Here is a 27,095-nt window from a genome sequence, read left to right on the forward strand (position 1 = left end):
GTGTTTCAGGTTAAGAACAATTTCAGGTTAAGTACGGACCTCCAGAACAAATTAAGTACTTAACCTGAGGTACCACTGTATAGCCTGGCTTCACCCCAACGCCTAAGCCAAACCGCTCACATCTGTAACTGTGAGGGGATGATTAGCTGCTTGTGCTTAAAATTGTGCCCCCTCAGAGTTTGTGCGGCTCCACAAACCTCTGTGTGTGACAGAGCTCCTCAGACATGTCTGCTCTAGTCACTAGTAGAGTCTGACAGTGGCTGCCTGCGGAAGCGTTTCCAGCAAAGAAGCTCCTTAACGGAAACGCGTCTCCTGGACTCACGACGTGGCAGCTTCCGGCGAAGTATGGGTCTCCCTACGGTTGCTTCTGACACCTCCCCGCTGTTTTCGCTGGACGTGTCTCTCACCCCTTTCTCTCCCCTGCTAGTTCCTGCCTTGGCTGCTGCGTCTCTCGCAGCATTACTGAGATCCTCCTCCAGAGACCCCTCGCTCCCCCTGCTGGTCCCTGCTTTAGCTGCTGACTCTCTCCCAGCCTCTGGGAGCCCTACCACCTCCCTTTCCTCTGATGTCAGTTCCCTGACATCCACCTCCCCTCCAGGGCCCCCTTCCCCCCCCCGCCCCTACTCTCTCCTCTGGGCGGTGAGGAGCTAAAACCCCGAAAAGAATCCTCTTCATCTTCAGACGTCTCGAACATTTCCCTCCATCGGTCTTCGTTCCGGCTCGCTGAATCCTCCTCCGCCTCGGAATCAGAGAACCCCTCCAACTCTTCTTCTTCGTCGGTGGTGGCGAAGTATTCCCTCCTGAACCTCGCCACTGGCTGAGGTTTACGAGGGAATCTCTGATGAAAAGTTTCTATCAAAACCTCGTCATCTACATCCTCTGCCATGACCCAGGTGTTTTCCGACTCCGGCTCCCCTTCCCACACTACCAAATACTCTACTTGATCTCCCTTCCACCTGGAATCGAGAATCTCCGCTACATGGTAGCTGTGTTCTTTTTCCTCCATAGCTGGTCCCCTATTGACCCTCCCTTCTCTGTCCCCTTTATACGGTGACAGCAACGACCTGTGGAACACTGGGTGCAGCTTCATGTGGTTCGGTAACCGGAGTCTGAAAGCCACTGGGTTGACCTGCTGCGTGACTTCAAATGGGCCCAGCCTTTTGGGTCTTAACTTCTTACAACCCCCTTTGAATGGTAACCCTTGAGTGGACAGCCACACCTGGTCCCCCACCCTAATGCTTTCCCCTTCCCTTCTGGTTTTGTCTGCCTGCCTCTTATATTCCTCCTTAGCCCTGTTTAAGTTAAGTTGGAGCTGGCGATGGATCGCTTCCATTTCTTCAACGAACTGTTCTGCAGCTGGAACGCTCCAGATCTCCCCTTCCCCCCCTGGGAAGGCTCGGGGATGACACCCGTGATTAGCCAAAAAGGGGCTCATCCCCGTGGACACGTTCTCTGCATTGTTGTAGGCAAATTCTGCCAACGCCAGCTTCTCCACCCAATCATTCTCTCTGTCATTCACATAACACCTCAAATATTGCTGGAGGACACCATTAGCTCTTTCCGCCTGCCCGTTGGTTTCTGGATGACGGGCAGTTGAGAAATTCACCTCTACATGCAATAAGCTCATGAGCTTCCTCCAGAACCTGGAAGTAAATTGTTTCCCTCGGTCAGAAACCACCCTCAAGGGGGCGCCATGCAGCCTAAACACATTTTCCACAAACAATTTAGCGGTTTCTTCCGCTGTGACCGCATGTGAGCAGGCTATAAAGTGGGCCATCTTGGTTAACAGGTCTACCACAACCATGATGGCTGTTTTCCCTCTGGACCTTGGCAGATCAGTCATGAAATCTATTGCCACTGCCTCCCATGGTCTTTCCGGCGTGGGTAGTGGTTCTAATAAACCTGCCGGTGCCCGCCTCTCCCCCTTGGCTCGTTGGCATTGGTCACACCCTCTCACATACTCCCGCACATCTTCCCTGACCTTGGGCCACCAGAATTCCCTGGTAACCAGCCACATGGTTTTGTGTTGCCCAAAATGCCCTGCTGTGGGGCTATCGTGCAGTTGCTTGAGTACCTTTTCCCTCAATTCCCCTTCAGGTATATATAACGCTCCCTTGTAGTACAACGCCCCGTTTCTCTCCTCAAAACCCCAGGGTTTGTCTCCCTCCCTCCTGAGACCCCTGAGTTTGTCCCGGGCGTATTCATCCTGCACCGTTCCCTCTACCAGTTCCCTTTGCCCCACCAATGCCGCCCCACACACCCAGCGGTCCTCTGGAATGACATGGGTCTCTTCGGGTGCTCCCTCCCCCTCCAAATATTCAGGTTTGCGTGAGAGAGCGTCCGCCCTAACGTTCTCTGGGCCTGGCACGTAACAAATCTCAAAGTTAAATTTGGAGAACTCCTGGGCCCATCTCAACTGCCGTTGGTTGAGCACTCGCGCAGTTCTCCAATACTCTAGATTCTTATGGTCCGTGCACACTTGCACCTTATGTTGTGCACCAATTAGCAGGTGCCTCCATCTCCGGAAAGCCTCATGAATCGCAAGAAGTTCCCGGTCGTACACCGTGTAGTTCCTCTCGGATTTGTTCAGCTTTCGCGAAAAGAATGCACACGGTCGCCACTCTGACTCCTCCTTCCCCGGCTGCAGAAGAAGCACCGCCCCTATGGCTCTGTCAGATGCGTCTGTTTCGACCCTCAGCTTTTTTTGTAAATCCACATGCAGAAGTTGTTCATCAGAGGCGAAGGCCCTTTTCAGTTCCTCAAACGCTCGCTCCGCCTCCGCCGTCCAAACAAACTTCTTTTTACTGCTGAGACAGTCCGTGATGGGCGCCGTCAGGTGGGCGAAGTTTCGGATGAACTTACGATAAAAGTTTCCAAACCCTAGGAACCTCTGCACATCCTTCTTGGTTTTGGGTGTTTTCCATTCCAGCACTGCTTGAACCTTGCCGGGGTCCATGGCCAACCCCTTGTCTGACAAGCGGTACCCCAGGAATTCCACCTCCTTGGTATGAAACTGACACTTCTCCAGTTTCACCCACAGCCTGTTGGCTTGCAGCCTGCTCAACACTTCTCTGACGTCTCTCACATGTTGCTCCTCATTCTCCGAATACACCAACACATCATCTAGGAAGGCCACGCAATTCTTGTAGAGCAAAGGCCCCAGTACGTGGTTCATGAATGATTGAAAACACGCGGAGCCTGTTTGTAATCCAAAAGGCATCACGAGGTATTCAAATGCCCCCAAAGGGGTGAACATGGTGGTTTTCCATTCATCCCCTTTCCTTATACGTATCAGGTTGTACGCCCCCCTTAGGTCCAGCTTTGTAAAAATCTTTCCCTTCCGCACCCTGGTCAAAATATCATCAATCCTGGGCATAGGAAAAGCCGCCGGCTCTGTCACTGCATTTAACCGCCTGAAATCACATACAAGTCTCGGCTTGTCCGTGTGCTTTTTATCCACAAAAAACACTGGGCTACCCCCCGCTGCCTTGGACTCTCTGATGAAGCCTCTCTTCAGGTTCTTGTCAATGAACTCTCGCAACTCCTGCATTTCCCTGTCTGACATGGCATACAACTTGCCTACAGGAAGCTGTGCTCCAGGGAGTAAATTGATCTGGCAATCAAAGGGCCTATGCGGGGGTAGTTGGTCAGCTTCCTTCTCGCTGAACACGTCGCTGAGATCAGCATACTGTGGTGGCACCTTCCCCTTCTCCATTACTTCAGTCCCTGCCAGGGTGGCTTGGGCCCCTGCTGAACCCTTTCCCCCCCTGCAGTGTTCTAAGCAATGTGCTGAACCGAAGGAAACCACTCTTTGATGCCAGCCCACCAGCGGATCATGTAGGGCTAGCCAGCTCATTCCCAAAATAATGGGAGCGCCTCCCAAGGTGGCCACATTAAACGCTATCAGTTCTGTGTGCCTTGCCACCCTCATTATCATTGGGACGGTCTGCAAGCTGACTCCTCCTCCCAACAACTCCCTGCCATCGATCGTAGTCACCTGCAGGGGGTTGCTTAAAGGGATCGTCTGTATCTGGTGTTCAGCAGCAAACTCCTTGCTCATAAAATTGCAGGAGCTGCCTGAGTCCAACAGCGCCTTTATTTTTAGGGGGTGTCCATTTTGCAGCTCTAGCGACACTTCAATCACTAGAGCAGGTCGAGGAGCTTCTGGCACGGGCACTTTCACTGCTCTTTGGCCTGGCTGCAGTGCCCTGACGGTGGCAACCAGGCGTTGGCTTTTACCTGCTCCGTTTCTCCCTGCTCTCCCCCCTCAACAGCTCCCACCATCCCTTGCCATTCCTTCCTCTGGGGGCAGACTCTGGCAAAGTGGCCTGGCTGTTGGCAGAGATAGCATTTCCGGGCTCCTTTTCCCTCCTTCTTAGCCCCCTCACTGGGCTTTGAAACTGCGCGCGCGCGCGCTGTTCCGACTTCCATCGGCTCTGCCGGCGGGAAAGCTGGCTCAGGAATGTCTGGAATGCGGAACTCCTTCCAACGTTCCCCTCTCCCTTCCCGCCTCTCCAAGGCTCTTGCCTCCTGGCGCGCTCCAATGGTCAGCGCAGATTTGGTCAGCTGATCCATAGACACCGCCCTGGGGCTCCGGGACAGCTCGTCTTTCACAGCCGAAGAAAGACCTTCTTCAAATAGCATCTGAATGGGTGCCGCCGATAAATCCCACCCCAATCTGTGAATCAGCATGGTAAATTCAGTCCAGTACTCACGGACAGATCGGCTTCCCTGCTTGCAAGCCATTAGCTGTCTGCGCACCACCCCTTCCTCAATATCGCTGGAAAACATGATATCCATTGCACGAAAGAACTTCATAGTGTCCTTTAGGATATCATTGTGCGTTGCCATCAGGGGTCGAACCCAGTCTCGCGCCCCCTTCTCAAGATGCCCAATTACGAAAGCAACTCGCGATTCCTCATCAGGGAACTCATCAAACTGCACATTAAGGGCATATTGCATCTCTGTCCTAAAGGCATGGTAATCCTTGGGGTCCCCCCCAAACTTCTGCACCAATCCTGGTACCTTTCTGGGGAACTGAGTGGTTCTCCCCTTCTTGTCTGCATCCTGAGCCCTTCTCTCCTCGAGCCTCGCCGTCTGCAGCGCAAGTTGGACCTCCAAAGCTTGATACCTTTCTTCCAAGCTTGGACCAGCTCCAACCCTTGCCTCTCCGGTTCCGGCTGGGTTGCTCATGATGCTTTCTCCTGCACAGGCAGCGTACAAAGACTGTCAGACTGCTGTGAGGGGATGATTAGCTGCTTGTGCTTAAAATTGTGCCCCCTCAGAGTTTGTGCGGCTCCACAAACCTCTGTGTGTGACAGAGCTCCTCAGACATGTCTGCTCTAGTCACTAGTAGAGTCTGACAGTGGCTGCCTGCGGAAGCGTTTCCAGCAAAGAAGCTCCTTAACGGAAACGCGTCTCCTGGACTCACGACGTGGCAGCTTCCGGCGAAGTATGGGTCTCCCTACGGTTGCTTCTGACACCTCCCCGCTGTTTTCGCTGGACGTGTCTCTCACCCCTTTCTCTCCCCTGCTAGTTCCTGCCTTGGCTGCTGCGTCTCTCGCAGCATTACTGAGATCCTCCTCCAGAGACCCCTCGCTCCCCCTGCTGGTCCCTGCTTTAGCTGCTGACTCTCTCCCAGCCTCTGGGAGCCCTACCACCTCCCTTTCCTCTGATGTCAGTTCCCTGACAATAACCAATAAAGTTGTGGCCTATTTGAACCCATAAACCAAAATACTTTGGGTCAGTGTGTTTCATTGTTCTGCTTGACACTTTGTAGCTCGGGTGCCTTGGCATGCAATAGTTTTTCCATTTTTTATGCTTAAAATGGCAAGCAGAAACACAGGTGGTTTCAGATTGGGGGAGCTCTTTTCTGCCTGTGTTTCTCTGCTCGAAATCTCCCACCATTTTGCCTTCCCACTGATGAGGGAAATTGGTTCAGGACCTCTGTATCTCTTTCCCATTAGAGAGAAAAACAGCTTGAGTGGGGCAACTCTAAGCAGGGAAATAGTTGTTGATATCCCCTTCCTTTTTGAATTATGGTGCTGGAGGAGACTCTTGAGAGTCCCACGCACTGCATGAAGAACAAGCCTCTCCATTCTGAAGGAAATCAGCCCTGAGTGCTCACTGGAAGGACAGATCCTGAAGCTGAGGCTCCAATACTTTGGCCACCTCATGAGAAGAGAAGACTCCCTGGAAAAGACCCTGATGTTGGGAAATATGGAGGGCACAAGGAAAAGGGGACGACAGAGGATGAGATGGTTGGATGGTGTTCTCGAAGCTACCAGCATGGGTTGGACCAAACTGCAGGAGGCAGTGGAGGACAGAAGTGCCTGGCGTGCTCTGGTCCATGGGGTCACGAAGAGTCGGACACGACTAAACAACTAAACAACAATCCCCTTCCTTCCCTTTTCCTTCCACTGTTTCTCTGCACCGCCTGAAATCACCCACAGCTGCTTTGCATCAAAATAAATGATCAGTCATCCATCTTATCGGAACACATAGTCCCGAGAGAGCAACTGTTCTGTCATTACAGCTGTGATAGATGACAATGAAAGCGGCGTTAACAAAGGCAGTTCTGGAACAGAAAAAACAGAGGAGGGGCAGAGACACCTCAAAACTCGGTTCATAAGAATCAAGGCCAGAGTGTGGCTCACCACTCTTAATTACTGGCTGAGACTAGCCTTCCTTCCGAACAGCCTTGCTTCCCTGACAACTGAAGACGAATTTCAGTTGACATGGAAACGAGCTGTGGAAAATATAACAACAACTCTAGGATTCAATCCACAGATCTTACTTAGCACAGGGCGCAAACAAGCAAAAACAACATTAAACAGTGTGTGGTAGATAAAGAGAGACAGGCAGACCTAGCCATGTCCCCAAAATTTTTAATTAGCGAAACTAGAAGATACCTGACTTCCCAAATGCCATACACAGCTAACCTCGAAATACCAAAACAACGAAGGGCTTCCACTTTGGCCCGTTGTCAGGCCCTCCCTTCAGCCATTCAGGAAGCCAATATGGGAAGATACCTTACGAGGAGAGGAAACGCCCTTGTGGCTCTGGGCAGCAGAAAACAATGAAGCATGCCCTTCTTCATTGCCAGTATTATATAGACCAGTGTTTCCCAACCTTTTTTGGGCAAAGGCACACTTGTTTTATGAAAAAAATCTCGAGGCACACCACCATGTGGGGCACGTTACAGCCCCGTGGCGTCAGCGCGCAGCGTCACGCCGGGAGGGACGCACGAAAGTGTAAGTTTCAATTTTCCCCCCTCCCCCTTGCCTTCCTTCTGTGCCAACCACCAAAAAACCAAGAATCGCGGGACCGCCGGCGGAGGGGGGGAGGGCGAGCGGAGGCAGCGGCGAGCCGCGTTCCTCCCCATCCGCCCCATTCCGTGCAAGGAGCGCGAACAGGTGTGAGAAGGGGGTCAAACCTGTGGGCCGGCGCCGGGGAACCTCCAAGCTTTGGGGGTAGGGGGGGAGGAGGCAGCAAAGCGAGGCAGGAAGGAGAGCGCGGCTTGGCTGGGTGAGCTTTGGCAGGGGCAGGGAATGAGAGCCGCGAGGCGGGCGCTGCGGACGGAGGCGCTGCCCGCCGAGCTCGCAGGCAGCCAGGCAGGCAGACGGCGAGAGCCCCGCGCTGGGCGGCCTCTCCTTGCCGCCGCCGCCCCGCCTCTCGCCGCCCGACTCGCCCGCCTCCCTCCGGGGACAGCGCCCCAATCAAAAATTTGACTTTAAAAAATAAATCTTTCGAATTTTTTAATTTTTCCCATGGCACACCAGGCAACATCTCGCGGCACACTAGTGTGCCGCGGAACAGTGGTTGAAAAACACTGATATAGACATTCAAACTAGGTTTATCCAACCCATCTTACATATTGTATTTTCCGCTCTATAAGACGCACCAGACCATAAGACGCGCCTTGTTTTTGGAGATGGAAAACAAGAAAAAAATATATATTCTGAATCCCAGAAGCCAGAGCAGCAAGAGGGATCTGGCTTCTGGGATAGCCTCTTGCTGTTCTGGCTTCTGGGATAGCCGCTGGCAGTGGGATGAAGGCTCCCCCTGCCCGGAAAAGGCTGCGCGTGGCTAAGCTGCCCTCTGTCCCTTCCCCCACCCCCCGCAAAAGCCAGCCAAGAGCCACGCTCCCTTTAAAGAGCGTGCGGAGTGTGTTTGCGGCTCTTGGGGGCTTTTCCCCGAGGAGGGAGAAGGGACTGATGGGCCGCTACCCACAAAAGCCAGCCAAGAGCCGTACGCTCTTTAAAGGGAGCGCAGCTCTTGGGGGCTTTTCTGGGAGGGTGGGGAAGGGACAGAGGTGTGTGCTCTGTCCCTTCCCCCACCTCCCGCAAAAGCCAGGGATAGCCGTGCGAAGCCTCCGCAAGGCAGCGGGATGAAGGCTTCCTGCTGTCCTGAGGAGGCTTCGCGTGGCTAAGCCAGAAGCTAGAACAGCAAGAGGTATCTGGCTTATGGGATAGCCTCTTGCTGTTCTGGCTTCTGGGATAGCCACGCAGCCTGCATTTGCTCCATAAGACACACACACATTTCCCCATACTTTTTAGGAGGGGAAAAGTGTGTCTTATAGAGCAAAAAATACGGTAAGTTTCCTGGGCATTCAGAACAACACAACATCTCCCTGTTACTAAAGGACGAAAGCCAGAAGTCACAGATTTAGTCGTTGCCATGATTGATATTTGTTGAAGGATGGTCTATGCTACAATGCAGTCCTAAATTGAAGGCCGATATTGTTAGATCCGCACCCCATATAGCTGTTTTAAATGGTCTTTTGAAATTTTCTTATCAGTTTTTATCCATCCTTTATTTATGCTTAATTAAGTATTCTATGTATATGCTTTAAGCTACGTTTGGTTCTTGCTCCCATTTATTTAGTAATTATTCACTTAGACTCATACTGTTATGCTATTTATTTAGATGCTTTGCTTATGCTGGTCTGTGACCATAATAACGTAAATTCATTCATTCACTAGATATGAAGACACGTGCAGAGACACAAGAGGGAGGAAAGGGGGTCCGCTGGAAATTACCAACCACCACTCACTGCACCGAAAGCATTAGGGAAGAAATGGCAGTCTTGCTTGTCTTTTTTAAAAAAAGTAACATTTTTTAAAATAATGTCCATTGCCTCCCCACATGTCATCCACATTCTGAAATATTTCCCCCAGCAACCTTTCATCTACATGAAACACATTAGATGGGGTCTCCAGGATTCATTTTCTCTCCATTGATGCCTTCTGTAGATTTCAACACCGTCGGCTAAGCCCATTTTGCAGTCTCTGTAAAGAAAGTCCTCTACCTGCATGCAGTTGGGGAGCAGAAAGAAAGGCACCACGAGGACAATTCAGGCAGTCCTGAGTATGCAACTTGCAGTATTAATTCTGCCATGTTTTACTCCTAGAAGGCAAACACTTTGGGAGAGATTGTTTCAATTTGGACAAAAGTATGGAATGATGCTTGACAGTGAGCACTGCCATTGTTAAGTACAGTGGTACCTCGGGTTACAGACGCTTCAGGTTAAAGACGCTTCAGGTTACAGACTCCGCTAACTCAGAAATAGTACCTCAGGTTAAGAACTTTGCTTCAGGATGAGAACAGAAATCATGCTCCGGTGGCGTGGCGGCAGCAGGAGGCCCCATTAGCTGAAGTGGTGCTTCAGGTTAAGAACAGTTTCAGGTTAAGAACGGACCTCCGAAACGGATTAAGTACTTAACCCGGGGTGCCACTGTATCGCAAAATTTCCAGGAGACCTCACCGGAATCTGCTGCCATTACTGATTCTCCTCACTTCTCCAGCAGGGGCTGGATGGGGGGGGGGGGTTAGGGATGTAGCGTGGGGGGTGGAACTGCCAGGTCTATGACCCCAGGCACTTTATTGAATTACAGTATGTGAGTGGTTGCTTAGGCATTGGTTAGCGACTATTTGTTCCACATAGAGGTAGGAACAGAACTGACAACCGCAAGCCTGCGGAAGTCAGTAAGGGTAAACATTTCTGGGGAGAAAATTGAGCTGGGCACCAGGCTCTCTCCACTCCCCAAATGCTCCCAGGGGCTCTTGCGTGGCCCTAGCCCCTTGCCAGGGGCTTGGACAAGAGCATGGCGAGCCCCTGGATTCCTTTACTGGAATACCCTTGCAGCAGCAGGACTGGAGGGGCAGGCACAGCCAACCACATCCCTCCACCAAACAAAATTAACCAATGTGGGTTAAACCACAGAGACTAGGGCTTGCCGATCAGAAGGTTGGCAGTTCTAATCCCCGCAACGGGGTGAGCTCCCGTTGTCCAGTCCCAGCTCCTGCCAACCTAGCAGTTCGAAAGCACACCAGTGCAAGTAGATAAATAGGTACCGTTCCAGCGGGAAGGTAAACGGCGTTTCCATGCACTGCTCTGGTTCGCCAGAAGCGGCTAAGTCATGCTGGCCACTTGACCCGGAAGTTGTACACCGGCTCCCCCGGCCAATAAAGCGAGATGAGTGCCGCAACCCCAGAGTCGGTCACGACTGGACCTAATGGTCAGGGGTCCCTTTACTTTTACCTTTAACCACAACCTTACAAGTTGTGACGATTTGTTACGCAGTAAGCAAAAACCACATGGTACCAGCCAATCAGCCAAATGGTAAAAATTCCTACCAGGCCCCTGCTCCAAAGCAGACGACCCCATGACAGGCATAGCAAGGTCAGCACAAACAAACCCTAAATATAGGGAGGGTGGGCGGGTAATCCGATGTGTGCAGTGAAAAGAGGGAGCTCAACGCTCCCCACAGGGAATAAATAGCACCCCCATCAATCAAACAATTTTGCAACATTAAATTCTCCCCAGCAACAATTGAAGGTGCCCTATTAAAATTGTGGCCATCCATACTAACCCGCCCAGCAAGAGGGGGTGTCATGGTTGCCCCCACCACAACATGTGCTTTCCCTGAAGGAGAACCCGCTTTGCTGCCTTCTCACGCCACCTGCCCCGAGCTGCTCTGCAAGGCTGGGATCATTGCAGCCTCACAAAGCGGCGTCACATGAAGACACGCTCCACCGCTGGGTAGGGGAATTCACCCCACTGAATTCCACTGCCTCAATCCACCTCGGGGCGGGCTGGTCCTATTTGTGAGTAGACTGAAATCTTGTTACATACTCAGCATTTTCGATCATGAGTAATAAGCTGGAGTGTTTTGACTTGCATACAGGAAGCAGCACAGTTCATATAAACAAAACTGAATCTTTGATTTCCATCTAGGGAGGCTCTGCCCCGCCCCCCGGCCCCCAATCATAGCTGTCAACGTTTCCCTTTTTTTAAGGGAAATTCCCTTATTCTGAATAGGATTCCTCACAAGAAAAGGGAAAAGTTGACAGCTATGCCCCCATTTGCTCTGCTCACCAACCTGCCTACTCTCATTGATAATTCTCTCGTTGCCACCTTAGTTGCTTTAAAGCACCTTGAAAACTCACAGTGAGACAGATTAGCATGCACTTAACTTCACCAAATAAAGGGACACGGGTGGCGCTGTGGGTTAAACCACAGAGTCTAGGACTTGCCGATCAGAAGGTCAGCAGTTCGAATCCCCGCAATGGGGTGAGCTCCCGTTGCTCGGTCCCTGCTCCTGCCAACCTAGCAGTTCAAAAGCACATCAAAGTGCAAGTAGATAAATAGGTGCAAGTAGATAAATAGGTACCACACCGGCGGGAAGGTAAATGGCGTTTCCGTGTGCTGCTCTGGTTTGCCAGAAGCGGCTTAGTCATGCTGGCCACATGACTTGGAAGCTGTAAGCCGGCTCCCTCGGCCAATAAAGCGAGATGAGCACCACAACCCCAGAGTCGGTCACGACTGGACCTAATGGTCAGGGGTCCCTTTACCTTTACTAACTTCACCGAAACCAACAAAAATTCAAAGCAGAGGTGGCCTGTCCATGGCCCTGATGTCAAAATTGGGGTTTAGCTTTTGCTGCCCAACTCCCCATGGGACTCTGAGTCCCCCTAAGTCCATGATCAGTCAGAGAAGAATGGCAAAATAAATAGCAAAAACAGGCAGACCTCAGTGTAACACTCAAAACAGAAGTGTAGCACTCAAACTGGAAGCGTAACACTCGAAACGGAGCACGTTCGGCTTCAAAAAAAAGTTTGCAAACCGGAACACTTACTTCTGGGTTTGCAGTATTTGGGTTCCAAGTTGTATGAGAGTTAAGGTACCACTGTATATCCATTCCATACTATAATAGGATTACTCACTTGCTGCCTCTCCTCTGTTTTCTGTGCATCTTCAGAGATCTGTTGTGGTGAGATCTTAGGAGATTCAGAGACAACGTGACTCTAAAAAGGAAGCCCCAAAAGGAAGTTAGTTCCTAGCAAAGATTAGGAGGGTAGAAGATACAGAAAAAGTCTCTATATCAGTGATTCCCAAACTGTGATGCTGAGGCGTCTTTTGAAAAAATAGCAAGAAAAGGAAGGCTATTTTGGCATCCACAAGTACTGGGATGGCTGTGCAAGAGCTGCCGTGATAGCACAGTAATATAGCCTAAAGGGGGTAAAAGACTGAACTATAAATCAGGAAGTTCCTGGTAGAAATCTCACCACTAACAGGAATTCAATAGGTGGCCTTAATCACTGAATTATTATTTCTTATTCTCAGTTCATCTCACATTGGAAATAATAATACTCAGCTGCCTTGCAGGATTGATGCAAGGACTGCAAGGTAGTGGGTGCGAAACACTGTGAACGTCTTAAAAGTTCAAAGGCTAAGTATTACGATTATTTATTACTATAATACTTTATGGTGAAACCAGGTGCAATTTGCATGTTGAGCTCAGGCTCTTGGTGACAATAAAACACAAGTGCAGACAGAGACGTGGGCTGCATTCAAGTTGTTTGCTAATGCTGACATTACTGCTTTAAATTATTAAACTGTGCAGCAAGTGTTTTTTTTAAAGCTCTGTGGCTATATAAGCTTCATATTCAAAGAAACATTGGAAATATCTGAAGTGCAGTATAGCAAACTGCAAAGCTCATACTTGAAAAGTATAGTAGGAGATATTATCTCTGTTGTTTGATCTATGCTTGTGGGTAGATTGAAGTTACAGTCTTACTTTGAATCGTAATTCCAACAAAGAAGGAAGTTGTTCGGCTTGAGCTTCTTGTTTTGCATACAGGAAGCAGCACAGTTCATCTAAACACAAGCTTGATCATTGATTTGTAAATCAAGCATATATATCTTTCTAACTCTGCAAACCTTGCATCAGATGGATAGTAACATTCCCATCACAAAAGTGTCACCATTTTCTATTGCACTTTAGGCACTGCTTTATCTTCCTTGCAAATCTCCCTATAATTTATTGTCACATCCAGTGAATACGGTATATGCCAAGCTGATATTACCTCCGCAAACCTTGCATGAGATGGATATAAATCAGAATGCACCTTTCCTGTGGTAGATTCATCTGAGATCAGGTACTGCTTAGAAGTTATTTTCTGCAAATACTACTACAAAGGTGACTGCTAATCTGATTTTTTTGTGGTTTACATCTGTAGATCATGGGATAAGTAAAGCTGGCATAATTTGGAATAAAATAGAGCCCCTCAGTGAACTCTCTTGACCCTGGTGCTTACCCGGATCTTAAATATATTCTGGAAGACACAAATTAAAAACTCAATACTTAAAGATCAGAACAGTAATCCAATGTTATATGCAAACTTTAATTACCTCACCCTGTAGAGCAGGCATAGGAAAACTTGGCCCTCCAGATGTTTTGGGACTACAGCTTCCATCAGCTCCCATCATCCCTGACCACTAGTCCTGTTAGCTAGGGATGATGGGAGTCCCAAAATATCTGGAGGGCCAAGTTTGCCTATGCCTGCTGTAGAGGGTCTGCATAGACAATAAAATCTTCCTCTAACGGTAAACTCAGAATTTAGGAACCTGAGTCATGTCTCACTAGGGTCACATTGTTTCAACTACAAACTGGGTAAGGTCAATAAAATAGATAAGAACTTGTAGAAAATAAACAATGAAATAAAGGTGTTATCCCACTTATTCATTCAAAAAGAACCTCTCCCCTTTCCCCAGGGGAAAGGGGATTCGTAATATTGATTCATAATAGTTATTAAACTATTAAACTCTGTAGCTCTCAAAGCTCCAACAATGGATCCCTTTTCACTCCAATATTACTACTACTACTACTACTACTACTACTACTACTAAGAATAAATTATAGCCCGCCCATCTGACTGGGTTTTCCCAGCCACTCTGGGAGGCTTCCAACAAAATATTAAAAATACAATAAAACATCAGACATTAAAAACTCCCCTAAACAGGGCTGCCTTCAGATGTCTTCTAAAAGTCAGATTGTTGTTTATTTCCTTGACACTCTATACTCAAAAGGAAGCAGTGTCACTGTTTGCTTCAGGACAGGTATTGTTGTTGTTTAGTCGTTTAGTCATGTCTGACTCTTCGTGACCCCCATGGACCAGAGCATGCCAGGCACTCCTGTCTTCCACTGCCTCCCACAGTTTAGTCAAACTCATGTTGGTGGCTTCGAGAACACCATCCAACCATCTCGTCCTCTGTCGCCCCCTTCTCCTTGTGTCCTCCATCTTTCCCAACATCAGGGTCTTTTCCAGGGTGTCTTCTCTTCTCATGAGGTGGCCAAAGTATTGGAGCCTCAGCTTCAGGATCTGTCCTTCCAGTGAGCACTCAGGGCTGATTTTATTCAGAAATCATGGGAATCCATGGGACTCTCAAGAGTCTCCTCCGGCAGCATAATTCAAAAGCATCAATTCTTCAGCGATCACCCTTCTTTAGGGTCCAGCTCTCACTTCCATACATCACTACTGGGAAAACCATAACTTTAACTATACGGACCTTTGTTGGCAAGGTGATGTCTCTGCTTTTTAAGATGCTGTTTAGGTTTGTCATTGCTTTTCTCCCAAGAAGCAGGCCTCTTTTAATTTCGTGGCTGCTGTCACCAGCTGCAGTGATCATGGAGCCCAAGAAAGTAAAATCTCTCACTGCCTCCATTTCTTCCCCTTCTATTTGCCAGGAGGTGATGGGCCCAGTGGCCATGATCTTGGTTTTTTTGATGTTGAGCTTCCCAGTGCTATTTTTGTCTAGAAAAACTGGTGTCAGAACTCAGAATTTGTGGCTTTCCTGTTAAGAGAAAAATTGTGTGGGGGGGTGATGGGTGTAGGTTGCAAACTTCATGTTCTTTTGGATAGCTTCCCCAGGTCATTATCATTTATTGAGCCTTTCTATTTGAAATCTGTATACAGAGGAAGCTCTCCGGCTCGCGCCAGTGGATTGGCTGGCAGGCAAATGACATGGCTGGGACCTCCAGGGGACGCAGGACTTGGTCCCCTGCCCCCGGAGGGGAGTGGGTGGCCACGTGGTCCACCGCAACTCCTCCCCACTGGGAAGTGGAGTGGATTTGCTGTGATGTGCTCCTTACCAGAGCTATGACAAGTGCTCCCGACTGCTGGATAGATCACTGATTAATATGCTCCATGATGGCTATCAAGATTAAACCTCAACAGAGGCTTCAAGGCATGAAACCAAGGCACAAAATGAACACTCAAGCCCTTCAAGATCCTATTAAGCGGAATTGCTTCCAAACAACTCTCCCCCCCCAATAATTTTTATTAAGTTTCGTATTACCAAATTAAACATCAAACCAAGTAATACAAATTATAACAATACATATCATATAATCCAATTGTTTGCCAAATTATAAATTCTTTTTGTGGGGGTACCCATGCTTCTCGATCGGCAGGAGTCCAATCCGCTTCCGAACAACTCTTAAGGACCTTCTGCTTCCGGAATTTCCTGATAACGTCAGAGAACACTGGACCAAGCTAAAAACATCCATTATTGCAGCCTGTGAACAAACTATTGGATACCGAACCAAGAAACACCAGGACTGGTTTGATGAGAATGACAGTGAGATTGGATGCATTATTGACAAGAAAAGGAAGGCCTTTCAGATCTGGCAAAACTGCACCGCTAAGAAAAAAACCTATGCCAACGCTAAGGCTGAGGTTCAAAGAAGAACCAGAGAACTAAAGAACACCTGGTGGATAGAAAAAAGCTCAAGAGATCCAGCACTTAGCCACAGGCCACTGACACTATCCAAGAGTTTATGTCGTAGTATTTATATAGTATAAGGATAAGTACCTCTGGTGGTGGCATGGACTTTGGAAATCTTTGAGCTACTGCTTTAAGTCCACAGCACAGATATAACAAAAACTATTCTGTATAAAACTGTGCCCCTCAAAGGTCAGTACTGCACCCCTCTGAGGTCTGCATCCAAGGTAGCTATCTAGTAGACCTCATGATAGCACCAGTCCTGGTTTTACTTAGTCAGGACTGTGCTTCTGTGAACCCTGAACTGCTGCAACGCCTGCCATTCTTCTTCCCGCATTAACCTCCTGCAGTTCCCCTTCCCACCCCTTGCAACCACTAAGCTCACTCCTGACCTTGCCAACACTACTTCTTTCTGTTCTCCAGTCCTGCTCTGCCCCGTTTTCACTTCCGCATCCAGGCCTCCCCACTCCTTTTGTGCCACCCTCGCTCCCTCAAACCACTCTCCTGATAACTTCTTGTATCTTCTTCTACACATTGCAACTAGTAAGCACCCTTTCCAGTTTCTGTGCAACTCTGAAGATGCCATTCCCTCTTCTTCAGATCCTTTCATGCCCTTGCTTTCATCTCTGCCCACATTCCCATGCTTCCTACTCCCTCCTTTTCTGCAACCCGCTTTGCCCCTGCATTTTCACCTTCACTCTATCCTCCTCCAAACCTTGCTCAACCCTCCATTGCACACAGACCACCCCTGCATTTTCATGCCACCTCCTGTCCTATACTGCAGCCCCCACCCCTTTGCTTACCTTCTTCTCTGGTGATCACTCATAGACAAGTAAGAGTGTCTTTCATGAACACGGTTTTAACAGTGAGTCCATAAGTGACTGTGAAGACCAGTTCTGGATCCACACGTCCTTCTCCAATTGGCGTGCTCGCAGGCCAGTGTTTCCCAGTTGTCAGGGTTTATACTACATTTTTTTAAAGATTTGCATTGAAAAAGCCTTTAAACCTGTTTTGTTGACCACCAGCATTACACTTTCCATTTTTAAGTTCAGAATAGAGTAGTTGCTTTGGAAGGCAATAATCGGGCATCTGAACAACATGGCCAGTCCAACAAAGTTGATGTTGAAGAATCACTTCTTCGACACTGGTGATCTTTGCTTCTTCCAGTACACTGGCATTAGTTTGCCTGTCTTCCCAAGTGATGTGTAAATTTTTTTGGAGAAACTGTTGATGGAATCTTTCAAGGAGTTGGAGATGGTGTTTATAAGTGATCCATGTTTCACAAGCATACAGTAAGGTTGGTAGTACAATAGCTTTGTAAACAAGCATTTTGGTTTCCCTGTGAATGTTCTGATCTTCAAACACTTTGCACTTCAGTCCAGAGAAAGCTGCACTCACAGAGCTCAGACGATGCTGAATTTCGGCATCAATGTTGTTGTTTTAAAAAAATAATATTTATTACTTTTCCAACAATTTAAACACTACAAAAAAAATTGACAATACAATACAGTAACAATACAATACAAAAACACTACATAACTAACACTGACACATAACACTAACACATTAGACTAACAAAACAAAACAAAAACTGTTTAAAACACATCAAACAGTTTCAATATCTTATCTTTCATTCACTTATTTCAACGACCTCCTCACGTCTCCCTTTTTGTATTCCACTTCTGTTAATTTGTTTCAGCAATTCCTTTCCATCTTCCTCTGTTTTCTATCCTATAATTATCTTAACACATTCTAACCTTATTTTTTCCTTTAATACCCTATTAATCTATTTATACTTAATTCCTTATAACATTTCTACTAAAGCCATATAACTTCATTCCAACATTTTCCTAACATTCATTAATTTTACAGTATTTCTGTCAATAGTCTTTAAACTTTTTCCGGTTTTCTTCCACCGATTCTTCTCCCTGGTCTCGGATTTTGCCAGTCATTTCCGCCAGTTCCATATAGTCCATCAACTTCATCTGCCATTCTTCCCGGGTGGGTAAATCTTGTGTCTTCCCATACTTCGCGATGAGTATTCTTGCTGCTGTTGTTGCATACATAAAAGAAAACAAACAAAAAAAAAGGTTCTATCCTTCTTTGATGCCAATTGGCCGACCATGCCCAGGAGAAAGGCCTCTGATTTATTCAGGAAGGTATATTTAAATACCTTTTTCATTTCGTTATATATCATCTCCCAGAAGATCTTAATCCTTGGGCATGTCCACCAAAGGTGAAAGAATCTATTCTTCTCTTTTCTCCCTCCTCTTCCAAGTCTGAAGGCCCTCACAATTCTAAACTCTTCTTGACCCAAATCCAAAAGTCAGCAAATTCCTGTGTGTGAAAGTCTGTCAAGCTTTTCTCCAATTCAGGTAGGGCTCTAATCCTCAGATTCATCTGTTTTTCTTTAGGTTCAATCATAGCAAGCGTCAACTTATGTTCATCAAGTTGCCTCTGTAGGGCTGGACATTCAGCAGCAGCTGCTTTCTCCCTGGCTTCCTCCGCAGTCTGCCGTGTCAAAGTAGATTCCTGTATCAATTTGTGGATGGTTTCTGTATTGGTGTTCACCTTTTGTCTCAGATTATTTATACTTTCTGTATTTAAGTCGATTTTAATAGTTGTAACATCCACTTTCTTGTTAAGCTGTTCCAGTGAGTCATTTATCTTATTTAATGCAACAGCTAAGGCCTCTTCTGTCGACATTCCTCTTGGTTTTGAGTGTACTGGTGTAGAAGCAGCAGCAGAAGAAGCTGGGAGGCCTGTTGTTGAGCCTCTCCTGGGTTGCTGCCAAGTCCTCCCAGACCTTAATGTTTTTTCAGCAGTTGACTGGTCTGTTTTTTCTTTTCCATTTGCCATAACACTTAAAGGATTCAAGGTCAGTCCCAGAGTCTCACAGTTTTTTATCTTACAGCTGGAAATTCCCCTAGCCCAGCTCTTATAAAGCAACCAGTTTCAAAGACTTCCACTAGGGGGAAACAGTTTCTATTTATATTAGTCAATAATGTCCTCTTTTAAACACAGTTCAAACAATCGAAAGTTAGTTTCAGCTTTCAGTTACTTTTACTTCTTTATAACAGCAGCCGGAGACAGTGGAAACAATGTATTTCTCTTATTTAACTAGCTGTCAATGAACGTTTTAAACGCTGTCAATGAACATTCCAAAAAACGTCAGTCCTGCTGGCAGCCCGTTTCCAGGGTCAGAGCGGCGGTATTTTAGCTCTCTTCACTCTCTCCTGCAGGCGTACTCAGTCCACAACTCCCCCCCCTTCTCCTGGCTCCAAGGGGGAGTTTAATGTTCTTTACCGATGGAAATTTAATCTTTTACAAAAGGCTTTCCAAGACTTCAGCTTGCAGCCTTCTTGCTTCAGTCTATTTACAAAAGGGGAAGGCGGACTTCCTGTGTTGAACCTCCCCGTTTCGATACCAAATTAAACGTTTAAAAATCCAATTCTCCCGCATCAGCTCTACTCACGGGTAATTACTTTAAAGTCAAATTGTCGACAGGGAAAAGTCAGCGCTCTCCGGCAACAGCTATGCGGCTTCGCTCCGTGGAAGAAGCAGACGATTCGAAGCACCGTGCCGCTCACCCCACGTCGCTCCGGAACCCCGAAACCGGGTTTCCCCGTGAGTAGGGGAGGCGCAAAGGGTGCCCGCCGAATCCCACGCTCACAGGCTTCTCCTGCCTGTGATTTTTTGCGGGTCTCCACCTTCGCCGTGGCGGCCAGACCCAGATTCCCACGGGGCAAATTCCTCCCGATCAGAGGAATTCCGCCATTACCGGAGGCGCCAACCTGGAAGTCCCCGTATATTTCGGCATCAATGTTGGCCCTTGTGTAAAGATAGCTGTCCAGGTAGGAGGCGTCATGTGCATTTTCCAACGTTACACTGTTGAGTTGGATTTGTGGTACTGCAGAGGGGTTATTTTGTACTTGTTGGTGCAGCACTTTGGGTTTTTTTTTGGATGTTGAGTGATAGGTCAAGCTTTTCATAAGTTTCTGCGAAGATATTTAGGATGGTTTGGAGGTCATCCTCTGAGCGTGTGCACACTACGCTGTCATCAGCATACTGAAGATCTACGGTAGAATTACCGTAAGAATTACGGTAACCTTATTCTTTGCTTTCAGCCTGCTCAGATTAAAGAGCTTTCCATCTGTTCGATACGTCATTTCTACTATAGTGGGGAGTTTCCCTTCAACAAAGTGTAGGATCATGGCAATGAAAATAATGAATAGAGTTGGGGTGATAACACTGCCTTGTTTAACACCTGATCCCCATGTGAATAGTTCATTTTGAGAGCCATTGTTATCTGCGATGGTTGCTGTCATATTATCATGGAGGATCCAAATGATGCTCACAAATTTATCTGGGCAGCCAATTTTCAGAAGGACAGTCCACAGGGCATTATGATTTACAGTGACAAAGCCTTATTGAATGCCATATACAGGGTTTGGTATTGCTCTCTGCATTTTTCATGAAGCTGTTGAGCGGTGAAAATCATGTCCACTGTCCCCCAGAAGGTCTAAAACCATTTTGGAATTCAGGAAGGGTTGCCTCAGATATTGTTAAGAGATGGTTTGCTAAGATTCTTACAAGAATTTTGCTGGTCGCAGCTAATAGAGAGATGCCTTGATAGTTTACGCAATCCATTCTGTCAACTTTTAAAAACTGAAGTTAGCGGGAGTTGGGGGGTATGTATGCAAGTAGGTAGCCATGCCTAATGCACAAACTAGCCTGGCACCAGCCCTGGTGGAACCATACAGTACATCCTAAAGACATCACAATCTCCAGTGACCTTCTTTGCAAAGAAACCAAACCCCTGGGGTGAGGGCAACAATATATCCGGCTGGCTGTATTGTGCTTCAACCAAGGAAGATCAAAGTGATCCTTTGTGAACTAACATGGGGTCCCACTCTGGCTACAGGTGGGTTTGAATCAGGCGAGTAACTAGGGCTGGATTTAGGCTTGATGAGGCCCTAAGCTACTGAAGGTAATGAGGCCCTTTATATGTCCAGCTGTCCTTTGTCAACAACAAATTGTTGCCGTTTTTTGTGTTGAATATATGCTACATGGTAATTTATGGACCTAATAGGTATCTAAAGCCATTTGCACATAACAAATAGAAGCCTACACAACACAAAACACTGTTGCTGTATGTAAATTTTATTTTATTTGTTTTTTATCTTATGTTTTGGAAATGTACAGTCATATCTCATGTTACATCTGCTTCATGTTACGTTTTTTCAGGTTGTATTCCGTGGCGACCCAGAAGTACCAGAAAGGGTTACTTCCAGGTTTCGCCGCTCATGCATGTGCAGCAGTGGTAAATCGCGCTTCGCGCTTGCGCACAAGAGCCAAATCGTGCCATGCCCATGCGCAGATATGGCACTTCAGGTTGCGGGCTTTTCACGTTGCAAACAGGACTTTGGAACAGATCCCTTTCGCAACTGGAGGTACCACTGTACATCCATTTTTCTTCCCCTTTAATTTTTTGTGGGGCCCCCAAGAGAGTGGGGTCCTAAACTATAGCTTGTTTAGCTTATATGTAAATCCGGCACTGAGAGCAATCAACATTTAACAAACAATGGGGCGAGGAGGGGGCGGAGATAAAGAGCCAGGAAAGGAGAGAAACAAAATGCGAAAAAATCGTAATCGTTGGAGGAACCCTCAGGGTTCTCTACTCCAACCCCGACAACTAAACTAAACTAATAGGTAAAGGTAAAGGGACCCCTGACCATTAGGTCCAGTCATGACCGACTCTGGGGTTGCAGCGCTCATCTCGCTTTATTGGCCGAGGGAGCCAGCATACAGCTTCCGGGTCATGTGGCCAGTACGACTAAGCCGCTTCTGGCGAAACCAGAGCAGCGCACGGAAAAGCCGCTTACCTTCCCGCCGGAGTGGTACCTATTTATCTACTTGCACTTTGACGTGCTTTCGAACTGCTAGGTTAGCAGGAGCAGGGACTGGGCAACGGGAGCTCACCCCATCGTGGGGATTCGAACCGCCGACCTTCCGATCGGCAAGTCCAAGCAGCATAGTGGTTTAAACCACAGTGCCACCCGTGTCCCCCTACTAAACTAATAGAGTACCAAAAAAACTAAACTAAACTAAAGGAGCACAAAAAAAGAGTACCAAAAAAAGCTCTTTCACTCTTAATAGCTGAGGGAATTCCAACAGGAACAGGTTTTCTCCTCGTCGCTGCTGACAAGCTGTGCCGGCCCCTTTTCAGGGATGTCCCGTCGACAGCGCGGGGCGGAGCGGGCAGGCGGCTATACTTAAACAGAGCCGGGCTGGCAGGCGAGGGAATTGGGCAGCGGTCGGCGCGATGGATGTCCCCGGCGAGAGCGAGAGCTGTCGGCGCGGCGTGTGGCGCGCTTCGCTCGCCGTGCGGTGCGCTCTGCTGCTGGCCGTGTGCGCCCTGCTTGCCTCGCTGGCGGCGCTCGCCACGGTCCTGGCGCGTCGGGCGCAGGAGCCGCCGCGGGCGCTGCAGGCCCCGATGCCGCCGACGCCAGTGCCTTCTGGCTCTGAGAAATCGCAACATGGGAAGGTACCCTTAAGCTCATCTAGTCCAACCCCGCGCGAGGCGGCCAGCGCTAAAACAAGCCTTTCCCCATTTCTGCTGCTCCGACGCATCTAACGCCAGACTTCTCTTTTCTTTTTCAGAATTGTACTCGCCTCGTCTTTAAGATCAGCGAAGGTACAAGTAAGTATCCCTTCCCGGAACACGAGTGCTCCCTTGGAGTCCAGAAAGAAGGCCTTGTGGGATCGGGGTCACACACTAGGACTGTAGAGAAAGTGGTTCAAAATGCAGGGGCCAGGGATCGCTTTGGAGCGCATAGAATAACCCCTGTTTTAGAACAGCTACAGTGGTTGCCAGTTTTGCTTCCAGGCCTGATTTAATGTGTTCACACGAGTGTTTGAAGCCCTTGATTATTTGGGGCTCCAAACATCTGAAAGACTGCCTTCATTCCTACCAACCTTCTTAGCTATAAAGATCTGCAAAGGAGGCTCTGCAGTTCTCAGACGTTCAGAGAACGGCAGCCTGGGAGAGAGTTTTCTCTGTGGCAGCCCCTAAATGGTGTGCCTAGCACCTTCATCCAGGGCCGGATTTTGGTTTGATGAGGCCCTAAGCTACTGAAGATAATGGGGCCCTTTATATGTCCAGCTGTCCTTTGTCAACAACAAATTGCTGTTTTTGTGTTGAATATATGCTATATGGTCATTTATGGACCTAATTATCTAAAGTCATTTGCACATAACAAATCAGAGCCTACACAACACAAAACACTGTTGCTGTATGTAGGTTTTATTTTATTTGTTGTTTATCTTATATTTTGGAAGTGTGGATCCAATTTTTTCCCCTTTAAATTTTTTTGGGCCCCCAAAAGAGTAGGGCCCTAAGCTATAGCTTGTTTAGCTTATACGTAAATCCGGCACTGCCTTCATCGTACAGCGTTGAATGTGTACATTGTACAGCTCCATAAGGTATTTTGTGTTGAGGGAATTGCCTCTTCTGCTGAATTTATACTATTCTGGTTACTGCATTCATGTAACTTGCCCAGGAAGCTTTGTACAGGTGAAAGGTTGACAAAGAATCTTATAAATACAAGAAATAAGTCTTCTATGAGACTCCAAGGAAACTGGTGGGTGGGTCTGTTGGGTTCCTGCTGGGATAATGCAAAGGAACTGGTTGCTGTGGTGTGACAGATGTTCCCACTTGATTCCTCTCTTTTTACAGCACGCTTAAGGAACAGGCAACTGAACTGGTGGGATTGTAAAGTTGACGGAACAATATGTAGCTCAATATTTGAGTACAGTTCTTCAAGACTGGGAATTAAGTATGATGGCCTGTACACCATCTATGCCCAGATGAATATTTCACACCAGTTATCTAATGTTAAAGAGAAGGTGAATATCAGCCTCATCATCCATGGCCATCGTGACGGACACTCTTTCCGTATTCTGACCCTCCCGTTGAGTTACCCTGCTACAGCGCATACAAAGGAAACTGCAGTCACAGTTTTCATGGATATCTCATCTTATCAACTGAAAGAGAATGATAAACTTTCCGTGGAATTAATGGCAAGTAACACAAACAACAGCTGGACCCTTAGTCCCAAGGGTAACTTTTTTGGTATCTCCCAGGTTCCTGCAGAGCCTATTTCAGAAGAAACTGGAATCAAATGCCGTTCTTTGGTGTGTGGAATGGAGAAGGGTGCTCAAGAACTTTCAGACAATGCTTGAGACAATTCCTCTGGATCAAAAATGGCAGCTGTAATTGTGTGCAGGCTCATGCAGATTACAGGGTCTGGAGAGAACCAGGACCAGAACTTCAGTGGGAAACTTGACATTCAAGACTGTTCCAAGTGCTGCTGTGAAATGCATGGATCTGTGTGGCAACTGGGACAATGTGTGGATAATTGGCACATGTCGTGCCTGTGTTTCACTGTGGGGGCAATCACTATGTGTGATTGGGAAGAAAAGGGGGCAAGCTTTGCTGCTAGCACTGGTTTTGGGAATCCGCTCCTGAGAATGGGGTTGGGCTTGCTGACCCTTGAAGATCCTTTCATTCTTATTAGATTTATATCTTAATCTACTGTACAAAGTAGGTAAAATCAAGTTGAATATGTGACAGATTTCAATCAGGCAGCAATTCCGGAATAATATTATGCAACTCATGAGATCTACACCAGCAGGTGTGTGCCTGTCTTTACCCCATCCTGACATTGCTTTCCAGAGTGACATGTCTTTAGCTGTGATTCCTTCATGGGGTGGGACTAGATGGCCTTTGGGGGACCCCTTCCAGCTCTACAGTTCTGTGATTCTTCTCATTTGGAGGTTGCAGCAGCCCTGGTTGCCTCTGGTGCTGGTCACTCAGTTTGTTGCATGCTGGTTTCCAGGAGATCCCAAACAAACCATTCCCTTTCCTTCTGCCTCAGACGGTATGGGTGGATCTCTGACAAGTTGCTCCTGAAAACACTATCAAAACCTTTATACATCCGTTTGTTTGATTGGGTGGCTGGCTCCACACCCTCTGCTTAGTCTATGCCCAGCTTCCAAAGAGATGCTGAGGTTCACGGAGACCCTTGCTGTCTGCATGTTAATGACTGCGCTTTCTGTTCCCAGTCCATTTTGCCCATTCCTTCCCAGTTAGTGACTTAGATCTCTTCTTTGGTGAATTTTTGCATTCACCTGTGTTCTGGACAGTGAAAGCACTGAAAACAAAAGTACTAAAGGAGCACATTAGTGATTTGCTTTCTCTTCCATCCCACAAAACACCCTGAAAATATCCGGCACTAATTAATAGCCCAGATCCAGACTAAAAAATGGGGGGTGGGAAACATACCTAATTTATATTTTATTTATGTTTCTTGATGTTGCAACAGTGTATTTTATTGACATATTTAATCTTTGTATTTTATTTTGAATTGTATTTAATATATGGCAAAGTAGTTGCATAAACCAGTGTCTTAAGCCTGCACATCTGTAAGAGTGTCTCAGGATATACCTCTGCAGTCTTGAAGGCTTGCTTTCTTGCCTTTCTATTTGCCCAATACTCTTCTCTCCAAAGCATCTCTGCTTATCAGTCTCCAGAGGCCACAGGCAACTAGATGTTTCAGGTAAGCAAGTACACAGAATTCCTTTCAAGTAGCTAAGTGGGCTGACAGAGGAGAGACAGATCAGGCCAGCATCATGGTTTCTGTGCTAGGCCATGGGAGGAGGGAGGAGAGTAGATTTCTTCATGGCCAGCTTGAAAATGCAGGATACATGCATTTTAGCTGGCTAGTTTAGAAAGAAAAATCACAACTATTGTATGTGTGTTTTCAAGGCTGCTGTGGATAAACACCCACATCTCAGTTACATGAGTCAAATATACCGCCAGTAGTAATTCTGAGAAAATCCTGTTATAATTTTTTTTTAGGAAACTCTGTTGAAGGGATATGATCTGTCTGTCTTGATCCTATATTAGGATCAAGGGTTGTAAAATGCACCAAGAATTTAGCATCTAGAGGGCCATAGGTTCTTCATTTCTCATTTTATCCTGTGAATTGCCCTGAGACCTGCAGGTATAGGGTGGTATACAAATTAAATAAATTAATACAATTAATAAATTCCTGCACTTAACAGTCAGAGCCTGGCTTACATGAGACTATTGAACGTTAACATTTCATTTCTGCTGAGGTATGTTTGATGTTGCTGCTGTATATTTTGTTTTTTGTTTTTTTGTTTTCCTTGAGCTGGTTCAAGTGTTTTTATTTCTGGTAGGCTTTTTTTAGGGCCAATTGGGCAGCCTTTTCTTTTTAATAGGATTTTTTTTTGCCTGTTTTAGTGCAATTGCTTTTTATTATTTAAAAAGAGGGCTATCTTTTTAATAGAGAAGTTAGCTGTGCATTTTGTAAATACATAAATAAATGGTGACGTTAAGACCATTTCAAGGTGCTATTTTTAAAGCCCCTCATTTCTTTGAAACTGCATATCAAATAAACTCTGATTATTATTATTATTATTGTTACCGTTCAAATGTATATTAAGGAACATAGAGAAAAAGTTTGTATTTTTAAATTTTATTTATCCCTTGGGTGTTGAATAAATAAAAACTGGTTAATTTATCATTTTTGTCTTTTTCTTTACATCTTACATAGTTTTCTCAGTTTCATTGTTGTACCTATATATTTTCATTAATATGGCTAGCATTTCATTCAGTAAATGACCATTTTGTGACAATACCTTTTGGACCAGTTGGTAACATTCAAAATTCCAGGCCACAGGTTTCCTGTAAAAATTGCTAACACTAGATTTTGATCTAATGCTATTTCATAGCCACCCATTTCCCTTGGTATATCTAAAGTATTAATGCAAAATTTTCTTGTGCCTGAGCAATTCCAGAATATGGCCGCACAAGTATTCTGAAGACCACTAATTTCAAGAGTGCTTAACTGCTTCTGAAGTTCATATGGTATAAAATACAAAAGAAAAAAACACACAAAATGGAGCAGAGGGTGTATTCTTCTCTCTCCCCAGCATA

General features: G+C 46.8%; 2 long non-coding RNA genes across 2 annotated transcripts in view; one reads left to right on the forward strand and one right to left on the reverse strand.

Annotated features, from left to right (window-relative positions):
* The window catches only part of LOC309522335, a 53,014-nt gene extending 40,682 nt beyond the window's left edge, over window positions 1-12,332 (reverse strand). Inside the window, exon 1 of the long non-coding RNA XR_014215032.1 lies at window positions 12,141-12,332. This is a non-coding gene — a long non-coding RNA (uncharacterized lncRNA). The remainder of the gene's footprint in view (window positions 1-12,140) is intronic.
* A 10,200-nt stretch (window positions 12,333-22,532) lies between these two features.
* LOC309522366 lies at window positions 22,533-26,620 on the forward strand. Its single transcript, XR_014215076.1, has 3 exons — window positions 22,533-22,616; window positions 22,733-22,772; window positions 23,808-26,620. It is a non-coding gene; the product is annotated as an uncharacterized lncRNA (long non-coding RNA).
* The last annotated feature ends 475 nt before the right edge of the window (window positions 26,621-27,095 follow it).

Source organism: Podarcis vaucheri (assembly GCF_965113315.1).
Source record: "Podarcis vaucheri genome assembly, chromosome: 17".
Classification (NCBI taxonomy): Eukaryota; Metazoa; Chordata; class Lepidosauria; order Squamata; family Lacertidae; genus Podarcis; species Podarcis vaucheri.